Consider the following 17,320-nt stretch of genomic DNA (forward strand, 5'->3'; position numbering starts at 1 on the left):
ATCTAGTGAGCGCCCTCAAGGCATCACCTTTTCTCATTTTGGCCCAACTAAATCAAAAAGACCTGTATAGCTTCTGGCTGCCTAGACTTAGGTTCCTACGATGCCTTCTTGATGGCCATTCTATTGACGAGTGAGGAAAATGTTGAACACTGCCTTATTAACGTAGACTGAGGTATAGGGTGGGAAACAGAGCTGCCTACTCTAGGCTTCCTTCTTCGTCCTCCCCTTCAGGGCCATGGCCGTCAAAGGGGCCCAGGTGTACAATTCCCATTCATTAGTCTCCTAAGTCACCCATTATGACAATCTCGGGGTCTTTATAAATGTCATTGTTCCCATAATCATCATCAGCACCACTACCACCTCAGGTCGTCCAGTAGAGTGCCAGAAGCATTCTAGCCTTTGTAGTTGCACTCAACTGTAAAGCATACATCCCCAGGCTACTTGACATCAAAGCCTTCCAATACAAGGTCTTCCGTGTTGAGATCCATTCTCTCAACGTCAGCCTCCTATGGTGGGATGTAGGTACCCTCAGTGGCACTTGACCTCACCACAGACTTATATCTACTTGAAGGAGCAGACTGCTAAGGATTGCTAAACATGATCCAAACCTCTTTGGATGAGGGAAATGCTCAACCAGGCCCAAAAGTAAAGGCAGAAACCTTGGGGTCCACCTCTTGGGGTTTAAAGTTAAAGACTTATCTGACACGTATTCCCTCTGAGAGCTTCCATCCTGCTAAGACCTCATACCGATGTACTTTGATGTAGCGAGATGTACTATGGTATAGTGATTCCTCTCCAAGTTCTACAGTTTTTTTCGAACAAGGATACCCCCAAAAGATAATTTACACTTGTGTTCAGACGTAACATGCAGGGCAGTGATTAAGTTAATAACACCACTTCACTATCTTTGAAACCGTACGACCTGAAGGAGCTACCCCAACCCCTAGCTTCAATAGTCCATAATCCAATGGGAGCCTAAAATGGAAGCTTTCTTAGTCCCCCCTGCGTCAGTTTAGAATAAGCAACTTTGGGACAAGAATGTAAGGCCCTGGAATCATATCCCTTATTTGTGAGAAAGCATCCATGACAAATCTCCCCCCCCCCAAAATGTATTTGCTGGCTGAATAAAAGAAGAGGTATGAAACAGCAATGTAAAAATATGGAGTTTGCTAAAGACTCATTGCACAGTCGTACCCACAAGCCACAATGAAAAGAAACCAAATGTACAGTAAATCACTTGACCTGAAATAAAAACACATCCTTATACCTGAGGGGGCAGACTCCAAAAGGTATGGTAAGAATGAGGGAGAGGGGAAGTTTGAGAGGGGCATGCGAGATAGACATCAGGATCTCCTAGAAGGACCAGACCATCACCAAAGGACATTATCCTCAATTATGACCTACTAGCCTGCCCAACACTGGCCAGAAAATTGATTAATCTAGTCCAACTTTGTTTCCATTGCTGAAACCATGGGCTCATTGTTTTTATAATTCTTAAACACCCCCTCAAAGCTTACATATCCCTCTCATAACAAAGGGACAGCCTCTAGTTTGGGTGCTGACTCACTTGAGTTGGTACCTCTACCATCATGAGGCAGGCTGAAAAGGCATCCTTCCTTGGTTAACCTTTGTTGTCACATCCCACCAATGATGTATCTGAGCTGAAAACACGTCAGGCAACCTGGAACATATGACAAGGAGAGACACACTGAGGATACGTTTTTCAAAGGATTCTAGAAATTGCTTGTTGGAAGATGGCAACTTGGGAGCTGAGCACACCAATTCCCCTGGTTGCATGGGATTAGAAAGTTGCTTCAACAGTGCCCTCTGTAGTGTATGGTTGATTTCCTTGGCCAAAGGTGAGCTGAGCAGAAAGTGCTTCTCTATGTCCCAAGTGTGGAGGTCTAGATAAGTCATGAAAGCCACCCCACTACCCTCTCTCTCTCTCCCTCAACCTGCCAACTATTGACTCTGTGTGGATGACGAAGATCATAGATTATTATTTGTTATTATTAATATTATGGTATTTATTGAGCATGGACCTTGCTTTGAGAAGCAACAGTGTGCTTTATAGAGGTATATAAGATTAATCCTGCAGATTCCTCGTTATAACCCTGCCTAAAGTGTCCGCCCCGGTGGCCTGGGAATGGCAGACTCTTCCTGAACCTGACCTTGGGGGTGGAGTACTGCGGGAGGATCACCTGGGAGGAGTCAAGGCCCAGGGTGGTGAGGAAATTTGTGGTCACCCGCTGTTCTTACATAGTTTGATACAACCCAGTGTCAGGGTTGATGCTCTCCCCCGCACCCCACTAATTATTCTAAATTATTTACTGTTTGTTAATTAAGGTGTGCTCTATGCCAATTAGTTTTTAGCTATTGAGAGATCCCGTGGGATCAGACATCTGTCTATCTCTAAAAGGGAAGGGCCTTTTAAAGGTACCAAGAAATGTAATGGCTTATTGCTATGATGCGTTTGAACCACACATTAAACCTATGGATGTGGGTAAAGCTGGTGTAACAACTTTAAATATCCCAAGGAAGGAAAGACTGTTTGAGACTTCCAAGATCAAAAATCCCCTCTACTTACAGAGGTACATTGACAGGAAACCTATATATAATGTCTTAAACAGACCCTCCAGGACATTGCGGCATGAAATGGCACATTTTACATCATGAAATGCACATTTTACGGCACAAACCTTTATTTATGGTGTCATTTTTGCAGCACATTGTTTATTGACTGGAGGGTGCAAGATTGGCAAATTGCAGGAAAGAAGCAGTGTGCATGGCTACAAGAGAACCAGGGTGTCGATATGTGTACCTTTGGTATCAATTTAATAGGAAGAGTCCCAGATGTCTCTGGCTTGGCAGAACAGTGTTTGGTTTGGCTGTTTTTTGTGCATGCCTATTTAATATTATATCTGGAATTGAATCTGATTAGGATTCACTCAATATTTATATCAAGAACCTTTGTGTTTCTTGCAAGCACTTAGTAATGGCACTGCAATGGTCCAATATGTAAAGGCTTTTTTGTGTCTCAATAATAGTAGCGATATAGATACCTTGGGAAAATACTTGCACTCTTCAACAAATGGCAAGCTGGCTGTGTCTACCCCTCTGTATCAGACAATGTTGGCCAAAGCAGAAGATTTTCAGTTTTGATAACCACACAGTTCAATTATCAACTCAAGTCCAATAGTGGCCCGTTCATTTATTATAGAAATCACCACAGTCGTAATCCATTTTACATTGATGCATTCCCTGAGGGTGGAGTTATTATGTTGTTTTTAGGTATATATATCTAGACCTACAATCCTCATCAGGCAGTGTAATTCTCATGTAATTTTGTCTAATCAGATATGCACTAGACGGAGCAATCCCAATTAGATTCTGTTACCTCTGACATTTTAATTCTTCTCAGTCGCCCTCCTCTCTTGTCTTTTGTACTAAAAATATACATCTTTTCCCATCCCTTCTTTGTTAAAATCATAGTATGAGAGAAGTGATTCAATAGCACCTTATGGAATTGATTCTAACATTTATGCACTATGCACTTTATGGTTATATCAGTTCTTTCTGTACTCAATTTATTGCACGAGAAATTAAATCAAATGGGCCCTTATTTAAAGTATTTAAACATCTATGCAATTTATTGTCTCAAAAGGAGTGGTTTATAGGATTGGAAATGCTCTGTTGTAAGGTAACTCTCTTTTGAATGCTTTCAAAACATCTATGCACCATGCACTTTATTGTTAAAGTATTTCATCGCCTAAAAATTAGTGGTTTATAGGATTACGAATGCTCTCTTACAATGTAACTCTTTTTCCAGGAACGTGACAAAATTGCCGCTATAATAGAATGTATTATGCATTTTAATCAGAGTTGTTTGGCACTATGCACTTTATTCTGAAGTATTAGTTACTCCAACATAATACTGTCTTTTGGCATTGGCACGTTGCACTTTAGTTAAAGAACATGTGACTTATGATGGCAGCTATGAATTATATGCACTAAGCACTTTAGCTGATAGCATTTGGCACTTTGGAAAAATTGTTTTTAAATGTATGCACTTTAAGGCGATTTAAAACATGACATAAAAATTTGAATAATATTGATATGCATTCTTTTATCGTGGAATCGATAGAGCGTTTTGATTATGCTTGATCAGATTTCAGATGCACTGGGCATGGGATCTCGATAAAATTACTTTTTGTAGCATTTCTTTAGTAGATTGTTCCAACCTTAGGTGCTACACTGCCTCATCTCTTTAGTACAAATAAGAAAGTGCGAGTTCAGAAATAGCCAGTAGCTAGATGGTATAAAAAATACAGCAAACTTCTTTCTATGTAGTCTTTCTCTGCAATTCTTTATTATAATCAGTGTACACTGTAGAATGTGTTAAGCATGGGCCTTCAATATTAATGTAATCCGCTACAAAATGGCCACTGCATTCTACTGTTTATAAAACACTTGGTTTTGATCTTAAGAAGAGAAAGGGAAAAGGCACAACAAGAAAAGAGAACTATAGAGACTGAGGATGTGTATATTTTGCTATTGTGAAATCAAGTCTAGGTACATGAACAAGCAGTGGGGGTGCTGCGAAATGCGTTGTACCGTGTTTTTTCTCACTTATGACTACATGTCACAATAAAACTGGATACGTTAAGGAACTGACCACTTTGTGTTTGGTGACTTTATTTAAGGATACATTTTCTGGCGTTCTAACTTCCGTGTGTGCCATCCCCTTGGGAGAGACATCAATGACGTTCCTTTTTTGCAATATATATTTCTGAGGCTTGTGGAATGTGCCTACATCTAGTGGAAGCTGCGGAGTATTACAGTTGTTGTTTTCGAAATTCAAAAAGGGACGTCGTCAGGGCGTGCCAGTAATACTATCCGTAGTGTGACGTCCACTGTACCCAGGGTCCTTCACCCGTCGAGGTCCCTCAGATTGTTTTTTTCTGTCATTATAGACGGACACTATTTCGCAGAGTTCTCCTTTCGGCTTATCGCCATTGATTTATACCAATTACTGATAGTTTGTCTTACTAGCCATTATAATCAGTATCACCGACTATCGAGATCATCCGACAGTAGTGAAGATACGACCGTGGAAGACTCCCGCTACGGCCCACAAAGTAGCGAGAGAGGGGAGAGGACATTTGAGAATTTATATGCCCCTTTTCGTATATAACACTCGCCTAGCTGCAGTGTCATTCCGTTATGGTTAGGACCCCTTTTAAATTGTGCCCCAAGTATAACAAAAAGTTCCTGTGGATTGACAAGCACCTTGTGTCCAACCTTTGTCTCCCTCGGGAACACGTCGAAAGGACCTGTCGAGCCTGTAAACTCTAAGTCCAAGACGATGAAGGACCACAAAACCAAACACAGGGCCCACCACGCCATGCAGGTCTAGGCCAGCATGGATGTGGGAGGGACTTTCAGCGATGGCAGCAACACCGCGTTATCCGACGGCGACCGGGTTACTCCGGTTTCCCAAGTGCAAGCCCCAACCCCATCAGCGAGGCCGGCGGCCTTGTTAGGGGTCGAGACCCGCCGGCAAGGGCGCTCTCACAACCCCTTCCACTAAACACACAGTCCACGGCCGAGACTCGACGCGTGTGTTGGACAAAGGCCATTGCACCACGTCTAGGGTGAGGTCTGTTGAATCACTGTCCTCTGGCACTCAAGATCGCCACATGACAGGCCCCAACTGTGGAAAGACAGAACAGACGCCGTGAACAAAACCATTCCCGAACGTCGCACGTCAATAGACGTGACTTCAGAACAGCCCATAGCCGAAATTCGATGTTCTTTGTCGAAAATGGTAAAAAAAACCTATTTAGGCAGGACTAGCCCATTTGGTAAAAAAGCATGTCCCAGAGGGGCTAGTCAGAGGTAGGGAGTCCAAGAAGAAGTCTTCTAAGACCCCTCATAGGAAAAGGTCCCAGTAGGGTAGGCCCCCCTCACAAGAGTGAGGACCTACAGGCACAAGATTCCTCATCTTCAGCCCTAAAGAAGAAGGCCCAGCCTTCATCTCAAGTCCCATCCACTCCACAAGATCAGGGACTTCCTATTGACCCTATGTCTATTCCTAGTTCTACCCAATGGTCATGTGAGGATATTGATAGGGTCATGAGGAGGATGACCTTCATGGCAAACTTTTATGAAAAAGACCCTAATTATTTCATCAGTTTCCAGTCCACCCCTCCCACAACAGCGGCCTCAGATTCTCAGATCCCTGAACCCCCTTCTAAAAGTTCTCGTCCCGATAACATAGTGCAAGACCCCCCGGTCATTGACCTGTATGACCCGGACACTGACAATGAGGACCTGTATGCATATCAAGAGGCAGCAGATCCTTATTAGGCGGATGATGATGATGAGGTTGACACAGATCCAGACATCTATAACATGGATTCTCCCATCAATCAGGATCTTCCTCTGAGGGATTCACCCATTGATAACCAGCCACTTTTAAATGACGTGCTTGTCAAGGCGGCTGAACATTTTCCGATGGCAACGCAGGAAAGTCAGCAGGACAAAGATTTTGTTGATGATATTTTTGGGGATAAAAAGGCTGTCACTCAGTTCATCCCCCTCCTGCAGTCCGTTCAGCGAAAGATACAACCCTTGCTGGAAACACATTATCAGACTCGGGTAGTTGACCCCCGCATAGAAAAGCTTTTCAGACCTACCCCATCAGACCCCCTATACATCAGGGGACAACTGAAGCCTGATTCTCTCGTTGTCACAACTACCAAGAAGAGAGCTGGTACACCCCTAGCCTCCTAAGAGGCTGTATACGAGGGGGGAGGAAAGTGACCTCTTCCGCAGCATTTCAGGCCAGAATAGCTAATAACTCCACCCTTTTAGCTAGTTATAACTGTCATAAATGGTATGAGGTCTCAGCTTTGCTATCATCAACCCCTGAACCCCTCAAAACACAACATGGCTCCTGAAGTCATAGAGTTCGGACATCGTAACCTGCCACAGAGGTGTATGGATATCCTGAAGGAAGCACAAAAGCCTAACACTAGACACTATTATTTCGACAAGTGGAGAGGATTTGTAATTTGGTGCCAGTCTAAACAAATCAACCCCATAGAAAGTACCCCATCCCACATTCTAAAATATTTGCTCCACTTACTAGACTCGGTTAGTATTCAACTCTTTAAAGGTCCACCTGGCGGCCTTGTCAGCCTACACCACCTCCCACAATAAGGTCTCATTGTGGAAGGTGCCCGTCATCAAAGCATTTATGGTGGGTCTAAAGAGACTCCACCCTCTGATTTCAAATCCGTCGCCAGGATGAGATCTCAATGCTGTACTCGCTAAGCTCATGGGACCCCCTTTCGAGTCCAGTCTTAAGCACCCAACTAACAAGCCTGCCTTTTTAGTGGCTATTACTTCCATAAGAAGAATTAGTGAAATACAAGCATTGTCAGTTCAGGATCCTTTCTTTATCATACACAAGGACAAGCTGGTTTTACGTACTCACCCTAGGTTTATCTCGAAGTTTCACATAAACTAGTCTATTGAGCTACTAGCTTTCTTTCAGAACCCCACCAGCTCAGCTGAGGTATAATTCCACACACTAGATGTGAAGAGAACGGTCCTTTACTATGTAAACAAGACCAGACCGCTAAGAAAGACAGACCAACTGTTTGTCTCCATAGCACCACGCAGGGAACGAGACCGCATTTCCAAGAATGCCATCTTCAGATGGATAGTCAGATGTATACAATTGTGCTATTTATTATCAAACAAGACACTGCCTTTCATGCCTAGAGCTCCCCTCACAAGGAGCACAGGAGCGACTCTGATTTTCATTGCAAATGTCCCTCTAGACAGCATTTGCATAGCAGCTACACACTTTCATTCAGCATTACTGCATTGACACTCGTTCCAAGACAGATACACAGGTGGGACAAGCGGTTCTAAGACACCTGTTCACACTAGAAACTTCTCACATCCCACCACCTTCTCCTAACACTGCTCGCTAATCTATGCACAGCGTTTGATCTAAGCAGATTCCACAAGCCTCAGAAGGGATACATTGCTCACCATAATTGTATTTCTGATGCTTGTATCTGCTTAGATTCACATGCGCACACCCTTCCTCCCCACGGAGAGAAGGCGCATGGATGCTTATGAGCTTGTCTGATAGATATCTGCCTAGATACAACTGTACTCACGCTACACTTCATGCTACCGCATGTCAGAAAAATAACAATCTGAGGGACCTCGGCGCGTGAAGGACCATGGGTACAGTGGATGTCACACTAGGGATAGTATCACTGGCACGCCTTGTCAACGTCCCTTTTCGAATTTCAAAATCAACAACTGTTAAAGTCCCCGGCTTCCACTAGATGTCGGCCTATGCGCAGCATGTGGCGGAAGCTGTGGAGTATTACAGTTGTTGTTTTCGAAGTGCCTGAGTTAGTTTGAGCAGTAGATTCTTCTTTGGCTGTAGTAATTGATGAAGTATTAGCTTCTTTTACTCTCTTTGGAGGATTTTCAGCGAGATCCTCTTTCGTTTCTGTTTGAAGTAGATTTCTTTTACAGCGTTTTGCTTTTTGTGGAACAGGATAGGTTTTTAGATGGGGGTGTACAGTGAACGTAGTCTATTGTATTCTAGAATGCAAGGAATATCAGCATTTACTTTACTTGCACCAAAGTTGATTAGAAATAGACCGTCAAGTGTACGTACGCGTGATAATGCTAAATAGCTCATGCCTTCTTTAATGACTGTATTCCCAATATCTATCAATGCTTTATCTAGAGTAAGACCTTGTGATTTGTGAATGGTGACAGCATATGCTAGGGCTAGAGAAAATTGTTCTCTGCGTACATAAATGTCTTTGAAAAGAAGGAATCGGGCTGTTGAGCGTCCTATACTTTTAACTTCTGATAGTTTGTCAAAGAGAATATTGACAAACTGAATGTTGTTGTCACGTGGGTATGTTTGAAAGCCAACAAGTGCTCCATTAACTATTCCTTGCTCCATGTCAAGGTTACGTTTAAGCATTATTCTACAGTTTAAAGATAATTTTAATATTTTTTCAAACCAGCTGTGTTGGAGATAGTTTTCTAAGGTAATTAGTCTTGTTGACACATGGGTAGTGTCATACCATGTACGTCCGGAATTGTCTGTGGAGCAAATTTCAATTATTGGTTGCATTTCTTTTTTCAACATTGTTTAATTGAATTTTGAACAGCTTGCAAGAGTTGGCATCAAGGACATACAATTGACATTTTTGTGTGATTCATTTTTTCATGACTTCAGTAGAACATGAGTTATGGCCATAAAGTGCATGGATGTGTCGGGTTTTTAATATTGATGGTGCTTCTTGAGATAATACACCAACTCTAATACTTTTGAAAATGTTGGCGTATGTGACGTCTGCAGACTGGCGCATGTTTTCTGTTAATTCTATGTATTAGAAATGTTGCCAAAGGTTGACATTTCCTATGCTGCCAACTCTTTTACGGCAGAGTTTGTGCCCTAAGGTTTTAAAAATAGGTTCACCTTTCACTGGTGTCAATTTAAGAAGATCTCCGAAAACAATAATGGGTTTTCCTCCAAAGAGCTCTTCGTAGTCTGTTTTGAGTACGTCTTGTAATCTGAGGTGAATCAAAGCCAACATTAGGTTGGAGACATGCTCACTTCATCTATTAGTAGCATTTTCATTTGTTTCAAAACTCTGCGTAGCTCCATTGCAGCTTCTGTAGAAAGTTTGTAATAATCTAATTTGTTTTGGTTTTCTACTGGAAGGAGTAGTAATCGGTGTAAAGTGACACCGCCTGTGTTGTAGGCAGCTAAACCTGTGGGGGCAGTTACAACAGCTAACAGTTTGTTGTTTGTCAATTGTTGAAGGAACTTGCTGATGATTTTGATTAAGAATGTTTTTCCTGAATCAGCTTGACCACTGACGTCTGTAACGCTCACCTGATTCCCGTAGAGGCGCCGGTCTTGACTGGGCGTATACCGTATCTTCAAAGGTGATGTGTAACCCACGGCTGGCTCTTTGGGCTGGACCTCTGTGCACTGTATGTCTGGCTCGAAGGGTAAGATGTCTGCAGATAGAAAATGTGGGATTAATGAACTGGGTTATTGAATGTCTCTCTCTTCTTCCCTTTCTCTTCTCCTGTAGAACCCCAAAGGTTAACGCTCTCACCTTAGGTAAGTGAACGCCGTGCTCTCCATCTGCCTCGAGGCAGGGTGCTGTAACCAGTTTCTTCACTGGATAAGGGGAGCAGGCCTCTTGACTTCAGAGGACTGCTGTCCGTCGTTTACTGCACGAACGGTAAGTTTCGAGTAATTCTAATGTCTTTAAAGTCTTTAGTAATGATGTCTCTTGTTTTGCAGGGTTCCGGCGATGGCGGATGGCGGGCTGAAGTGAGTTGAAGATGGAGCCCTTGTGATGAATAGAAGCGCCTGGAAGCACGTAAGTAAGCGCTTGTTGCCTGCTTCACGATGCGCTCTAACTGTCTTTTTATTTTGCAGGTACAAGTTCGGGGCGGCTGCAGGGTGCCGGAATACCCACTGCGTTAGATGTGGAAAGGAGTAATGGCACGTGAGTATTAAAGTTCCCCAATGTCTTTAAACACACCTTGTTTTGTCTTTCAGATGCGGGATGCAGCGCCGAAGGCCTCCGGAGCGCACAAAGAGTAGGTAAGCCTTTGTCTTTCAGATGCCGGAATGCAGCGCGAGGCGTTGGTGACAGCCGATGGACCAGGTAAGTGAAGAGCTGTCACTGAAGACCGTAATGCTAACCTGTTCTTTCTTGTCTTTATAGGTGTTGCTGAAGACTGGATTCAGGATGATAAGCCTTTTTCCTTAGGCCCAGGATCAGATGCAGAAGACACGATGAGCGTTCTGCTGCTGAGGATGCAGAATAACGCAAAGCAAGATTCATCCATCGGGTGTGGTTTAAATAGCCTCCTGTAGTGCTTAGGTGTCTCCTTCCACAGCCACGCCTAGGTAAGAAAAGAGTTCCTGCTTTCCAGAAGAGTTCCAGTGTTCTGAATCTAGAGAGTGGCTCCTGCCCCACCCAACAGGAAAAGTAGTTCCAAACAGAAGAGGATCAGAGTCTCAACTGGCAGGCAAGTAAGCAGCATGGTCTGCTGAAGGTAAGTCCACCCAAGCATTATGAGCCCGGCGCTTCCAGCGCTGGGACTGGGCATATTTATGAGCCTGGTGCCACTGGCGCCAGGACTGGGTCCAAAAGGTCCCAATTGGGACTGGTTGGCACTCGGAACCTGGGTTATGGATCTGCTTCCAAGGGAGTTGGGAAAACCCTGACCTTTTGGAAGCAGAGATCATGACAAGTATAGGTTTGTAGTTTTGGCAGGCACACTTTTTATTTTCATGCTGTACACCATGTTCAATTTGTTTTGTTACTTCTTGGAAAATGCTACGCTGCTCATTGTTCTGTTTTGATTTCAGTACAGTGAAGTCTTCTGTATCTTCTTCATAGTGAGACATGGTGTTTTCTACTTCTGTCATAGCTAATTCTGCCTCATTTGCCATTAGTGGCTGTCCCACTGGTTCTTGGCTTCCTGTTACAGAAGGTTCACTACTGTCAGGAGTGTCCTTATCTAGTTGGGCCTGGAGTTCTTCTTCGTGTTGCTGTTCATTGTGCAACATTGTTTTGTACTGTGTAAGGTTTACATCTGTTATAGTGCTTTCATTTGCTTTGAAAGCGTCTTCGTAGGAGTCATAGATATCTAGTAACTTCTTCTTTTCTCGATGGTTTAAAAAGTTGTAGCAGGGACATGTAATATAGTTCTTTATGTTAAGGAGTTTATAATGACAATTTGATATGATTAATTAAGCTTCGTTTGGTAAGTTTCACTAAGCTGCCTTCACAATTTGTCACTCTGTATCTACCTTTTTTTTCATCTGGTTTTATATTATTTTTGTATGTAAAGTTTTGGGCTATGTGGTATAAACACATGGTTTCCAAAGTGGTACTCCTGTTTGGGTATTATGTGTTTAGTAAATTGTTTTTCAAAATGTCTTGGCTGTTGGGATCATTTTTGGCTATTGTTTCTATGTCCTCGTATGATTTGAGAACTCTTTTTCTAGATTTAGCAGGACCAAGATTTAGCCATACTCTATTTTCAGATTTTCCATACAAAGCAGTACCAGTTAAATGGTCTACAGCTTCATAGCAGCCACATTCTTTATGGGAGTGCATTTTTATGCCCAAGCTGTACAATTTAGAGACAGTGTGTTGTCCGATGATAGGTCATCCCAGAGTTCTTGAAGCTCTGTTTTTTCTGCTTTGGTTAGTAGGCTGTAACATATCGTGCAACTGCAGTGGAATTGTGTGCAATGTTTTGCACATCTATGTTTGCATTCCATAAGAGGGCAATGATTGCATTGTAATCATTGATATATTTTGCTTCTTCTGTTCTTTGTATGTAATATGTGTTCTTAGGTGATTTACCTTTAACACTTTGTCTAACTGAAGACATGAAGTTGTTTACTTGACCTGTTGCTGTAACTGGTCTAGGGAAACCAAAGTGGAATTTGATGTATTTCCCTTTGTTTTTGTATTTGCGATGACAATATCTTTGAAATTGTAAACTTTGTGCACAAAGGTCACCTTTTGTTGTTTGTGAAGGAATTTCCCAAGTGACATATTTTTCCATGAACTGTAAAACAGTGGCATCATTGTCTTGACCAAATTTAGGAGCATCTTTAATCCATAAAAGCATGTGGATATGTGGTGGTCCTCTGGCTTGGTATTCTTTTCTCCAAAAGAAGTGTTGCACTTCTCCGAGGGGAGGAACAATTTTATTACAAATAAAGTGTAGCATAGCAATGAAGCAATGATGGAAATATCTTGAAACATTAACAGGATCTAGAGAGCAGAGTTATCCAGGTGTTAGTATATGTTTGTTTTGTTTTTGTTTGATATGCTCAGGAAATCATGTAAATCTTCCCATGCATATTCTGCACAACTTAATGTAACAAACCAAGTGGGTGGGCCAAGGTTTCTTATCATGCAACTTACATCTCTGTGACGTCTGAACCGGTATTCTTTTGTACCATGCATGTTTGCTAACAGATTTGTAATGCTTGATGTATAACCTCATCTTTTTCTTGCACTTTTTGTAGTAATTGCATAGCTGACATATTTTGAAAATGGTTACCTTATTTGAATGTTTGTGCAACTCCGTAGCATAGAGTAGAAAAGAGTAGAGGAAAGGCACGTGCTTCTATACTTTTTTCCCATATGCTGATTGGTGATCCTTTGTTTGTCGCATTTGGTACGTTTCTAGTGCATCATCTATGGTGTCTTTAGAGTGTAATGGATGAATTGTATAATGGTCTAAAACATTGGATACTGTAGCAGGATCTAGAAGTTGAAATTGACCAGTTTCTAGTGACTCTTGAATTATTTCTGTGGATTCTCTCAGGTTTTCTTCAATATTAATTTCTTTGTAGTATTCATTATTGTCTTTTAGATATTGCAAGGCTTGTCTAACTTTATGTAAGTCCTCGAGTTGTTGCCAAATTGTTTTGTCTTTTGTAGGTACACCATTTACTAATACAATTAAAGATTGATCTATTGGATGTTGCACTCCCCGAGTGTGTACATTTTCTTTCAGATCTAATGGTAAATAAACTTCTTTGCCACAAATGCCTTTCACTAATTCAGAGGGAAGTAATTTTGCTGTTTTTGGTTGAAGGCGTATTAGTGCTTGAAATGGGTGCACTGTTTGCATTATGATGCTCTCATATAAATTGAGTTGTTGCAGGGGTTTTGGTAGTGGGAATAATTCCAAGTTTTTTTGTGATAGCATGTGAAGGAGTTTGGTTGTTAAGTTTTGCAGTGCAGTAACTGCAAAGTATTAAGGGGTCAGTTATTTCATATTTGTTTCTGCTATAAGGTAGAGAGCTAATTCAAACCATTTGGAATCTTCATTCTCTTCTATTTTGTATGTTAGGTCTACAGTTTTTGTGCTACTTTTATAAAAAGTTCTGCAGCAACACACACACACATGGTTTTGTACTTCAGCGGATGTACTTTTAAATTTTAGTATTTTTTTTGTGTGTGTAGTAGAAGGTTGCCATTTGTACAATTGTTCCTAGTCGGTTGTAAAGCTACTGCATTTTGTAAGTGGCTTTCACTTCAAAAATATTTTCTCTGATACTCTATTTCTTCGAGTAGATCTTTGGCTGTACCATGTAGGAGATTATTTAAATTGCCTAATGCTAAAGCAGGACTTTTAGCATAGTACAGTTTATGGACTAGATTTCTTATAGTTGAATGATGTGTTCATATCATTTTGATATGATGGAAGGTGCTTTTGCAAATAGGTCCTAAAATGCAGGCTTATGAATGTCCTTGTAGTCCTGTGTATTTGCGCACTGGACAGGTATCCATATTTTGTAATAGTTTCATTTTTAATTTGTCTTTGCCTTTCACATACTGATTGAGGAACTGGCGTAAAGATTAGAAAGATTTATTTGTCAATGTTACACATTGACGTGCACGAACATTTGTACACTGGACGTTTTGGTTCAGTCGGATGGTGATACTGAGTTTTCTGGGGATATTTTTGTAAGCAGCATTTCTTGGTCCATTATGATATTATGTTTTTCATACCCTCGTCCACTGCTTTGTATTGCAATATTGTTTGTTTGCTATTGTCTGTATGCTTCTTCATTGAAATATGGTTCTGTGCTTGTAGTGTGACTCCATTCACCTCCACAGATATTTAAGAAGTTATTTTTGTTGACATTCCGTTTATTGAGAAGTCTTTTTTGTAGTTTAGTAGTTAGTTTTGTTAGTGGTTTCATTTTGTTTAACACTAAAATAAATAACTTCCTCTTGAGAAGGATTGCACTGTCTATGAGAGCTTCTAAGATTAATTTTCTACGCTATGTTTTAAGGGTTATGCATGATTTCTCTCCTGTTTTTATAGGATTCTGAAGGACTCTGTGGCAGAACATTTTTTGTAAAATACTTTTTTTGGTATGGTTACTTGCCACTGCATCAAGATTTATAGGAGCAGTGTTCGCAGTAGTGGTAGCTGAATTCTTGTTAATCACTTTCTGTTTCGTTTTACATTTTGAAAAAGGAGGCAACGTTTCTGTACTGGAAGCTTGTTTTGTTTCTCTTAACGACTGTATTAGATGTTTTGTTTGAACTTTTTTTTACAAACTCTGCTAGAGATGGATGCTTATTTTGGACACTTTTATTTTGATTTGCTCTTCTTCTGCGTTCATTTCTACGGACTTGCTTTTTGATAGGCATTCTTTGGGGTCTGTTGGAAAAAAAAGAATGTATGGGTTGGGCTGTTCTGCAATGTATGTGTGCTGTGTGCATGAGTGTCTGAGTATGATGGTAAGGATGTATGTGCAGGTGTGTGATTGTGCAATGGGCAGCTACAACTAGTTGGGAAGGCTATTCTTGTATTTGTGTGTTACTATACTGGGGTTCAGATGACAATACAAAGTAAGCTGGTGGTGAGGAGAAGCACTAATACTAAATCTAATGGTATAGAATTAAAACAGTTCTTTGTTCTGCAATACTAACATTCTAGGGGCTGATTCATGAAATTTGTTCTCTAAAAAACGTGGATGTGTGCCATTCTGCCCGCAAATTTCTGTTTAACAAATAGGGATTTGTCGGCAGAATGGCGCAGAAATCCCTGTTTTTCGTCATACAAATTTCATGAATCAACCCCACAGTGTGTTTGAATAACAGTTGGAACATTATGGTAGTATTGTACTTCACTGAGAGTTCAAGAGAGTGGTCTTCACTGCAATTGTAAAAGAAAGAAGTTAGTAATTTTGTGTGTCTATAGCACTGTTGTTAATTTAGATGTTGATTTTCTATGTTTTTATAGTAGTATTGTTGTTTGATAACTGAACATGGTGTGTGCATGCAGTTTCCTTTGACTATGTGCAGCCTTTATATCTTACCTACAATCTGTTAGTTGAACATGCTTTGCAAATGAATATAATACTAAGCGTATGAAACTCACTTGGTTTCTTAAGGCTGTGTTATTGGATGTTAGGAGATAGAAGACATGATCATAGACTTATTTTGCTATGTTTATAGGGTAAATGGCAGAAACTGTTTAGAAAAGCATGGAATGTATGCATTTGTGAAGGTGTGGGTAATAAAGCAGAAGGATGTGATGTAGGGCAGTGGTATTATTTCAGCTTGGAGCTTTTCTAATAGTGTCTATCTGTGTGAGGGTATAAAGATGCATGAACTCATCCTGGCTGTGTGTAATTTTATAATACACTACTAAGTGTTTTTCTACAATATATTGTTATTTCTCCCATCTTTTAATATTAAATTACACTTTTTTAGATAGCTGTGTTTGTAAAAAAAAAGAAGTTAGATAGCAGACAGGTTTGGAAGTGACAGTTGATTATAGCAGATGGGAAACATGACAGTAAGTTCATTTTATAGGTTATACAGGTTAAGTGGAAGTTACCCTGTTTATATGCATTCATAAGAGTTGTACATGCACTGTGCAGAAAATATGCATACCTGTAGTTTGTATTCATGCATGCAGCTGCAAGTAGAAATCTTGGAGACTTATACAGTAGTTTTTGTAGTAGGTGCTTTCCAATGACATGAGACTTCTACTAAGAGTGATCAACAGTACATTTGAAGTTCTGAACTATGAAGATGAAGTTAGATGTAGAGGTCTTGGATGTGATTGGTGGATGCTTGTGTGACCGCATAGCTGTAACCAATGAGGGAATGGCACAGAGAGTGAAGTAGAAAGGGTAGAAGGGCTGTGTAAGAGTTACATGCTCCATGGACACCGCAGCTGTCCGCGGACAGGGCTTTCCACATCCGGGGTTTTCCAGCAAATCCAGCATGGAAAGGGGACTGTAGGGATTAGCCAATCAGGTGTTGAGGTTGTGGATTTGTGTTGAAAGAGGTTGTGTGTAGTGGAGAAAGTCAGGGTGTTGGTGGTTGGAGATTTGTTTGTGCATTGTTTAGAGCAGTATGCTAAATGCAGGAATGTGGCAAACAATTTTGATGTTTAAGGAGTGCAGGTGGTGTGGAGCACTGTGCCTGATTGCAATGTACAGGGAATTGTACAAGTTAGTGAAGATATGGGTAGGATGAACAGTCCCCATGTAGTAGTTTTGCACTGTGGTGCTTTGCATTTGGGCTATGTCAGTGCCCCTACTTTGTTGGCAGATTTGGAACACTTGGTTCAAGCAGTAATGAACATCCTTCCAAAAATGCCAAAGTTTATCTTTTCTGGTTTAGTACCTAGGGCAATATGGGACAATAGTTCTGTTTTTTGTCCTCATATTGCTAGG

At 41.1% G+C, this 17,320-nt stretch overlaps 1 protein-coding gene across 7 annotated transcripts in view; it reads left to right on the forward strand.

The window, feature by feature from the left end:
• Positions 1-17,320, forward strand: part of LOC138566485 (cyclin-dependent kinase 17-like) — a 1,557,968-nt gene that overhangs the window by 709,737 nt on the left and 830,911 nt on the right. The window lies entirely within an intron of this gene.

This window comes from Ambystoma mexicanum, chromosome 2p, assembly GCF_040938575.1.
Source record: "Ambystoma mexicanum isolate Mex_15411 chromosome 2p, UKY_AmexF1_1, whole genome shotgun sequence".
Lineage (NCBI taxonomy): Eukaryota > Metazoa > Chordata > Amphibia > Caudata > Ambystomatidae > Ambystoma > Ambystoma mexicanum.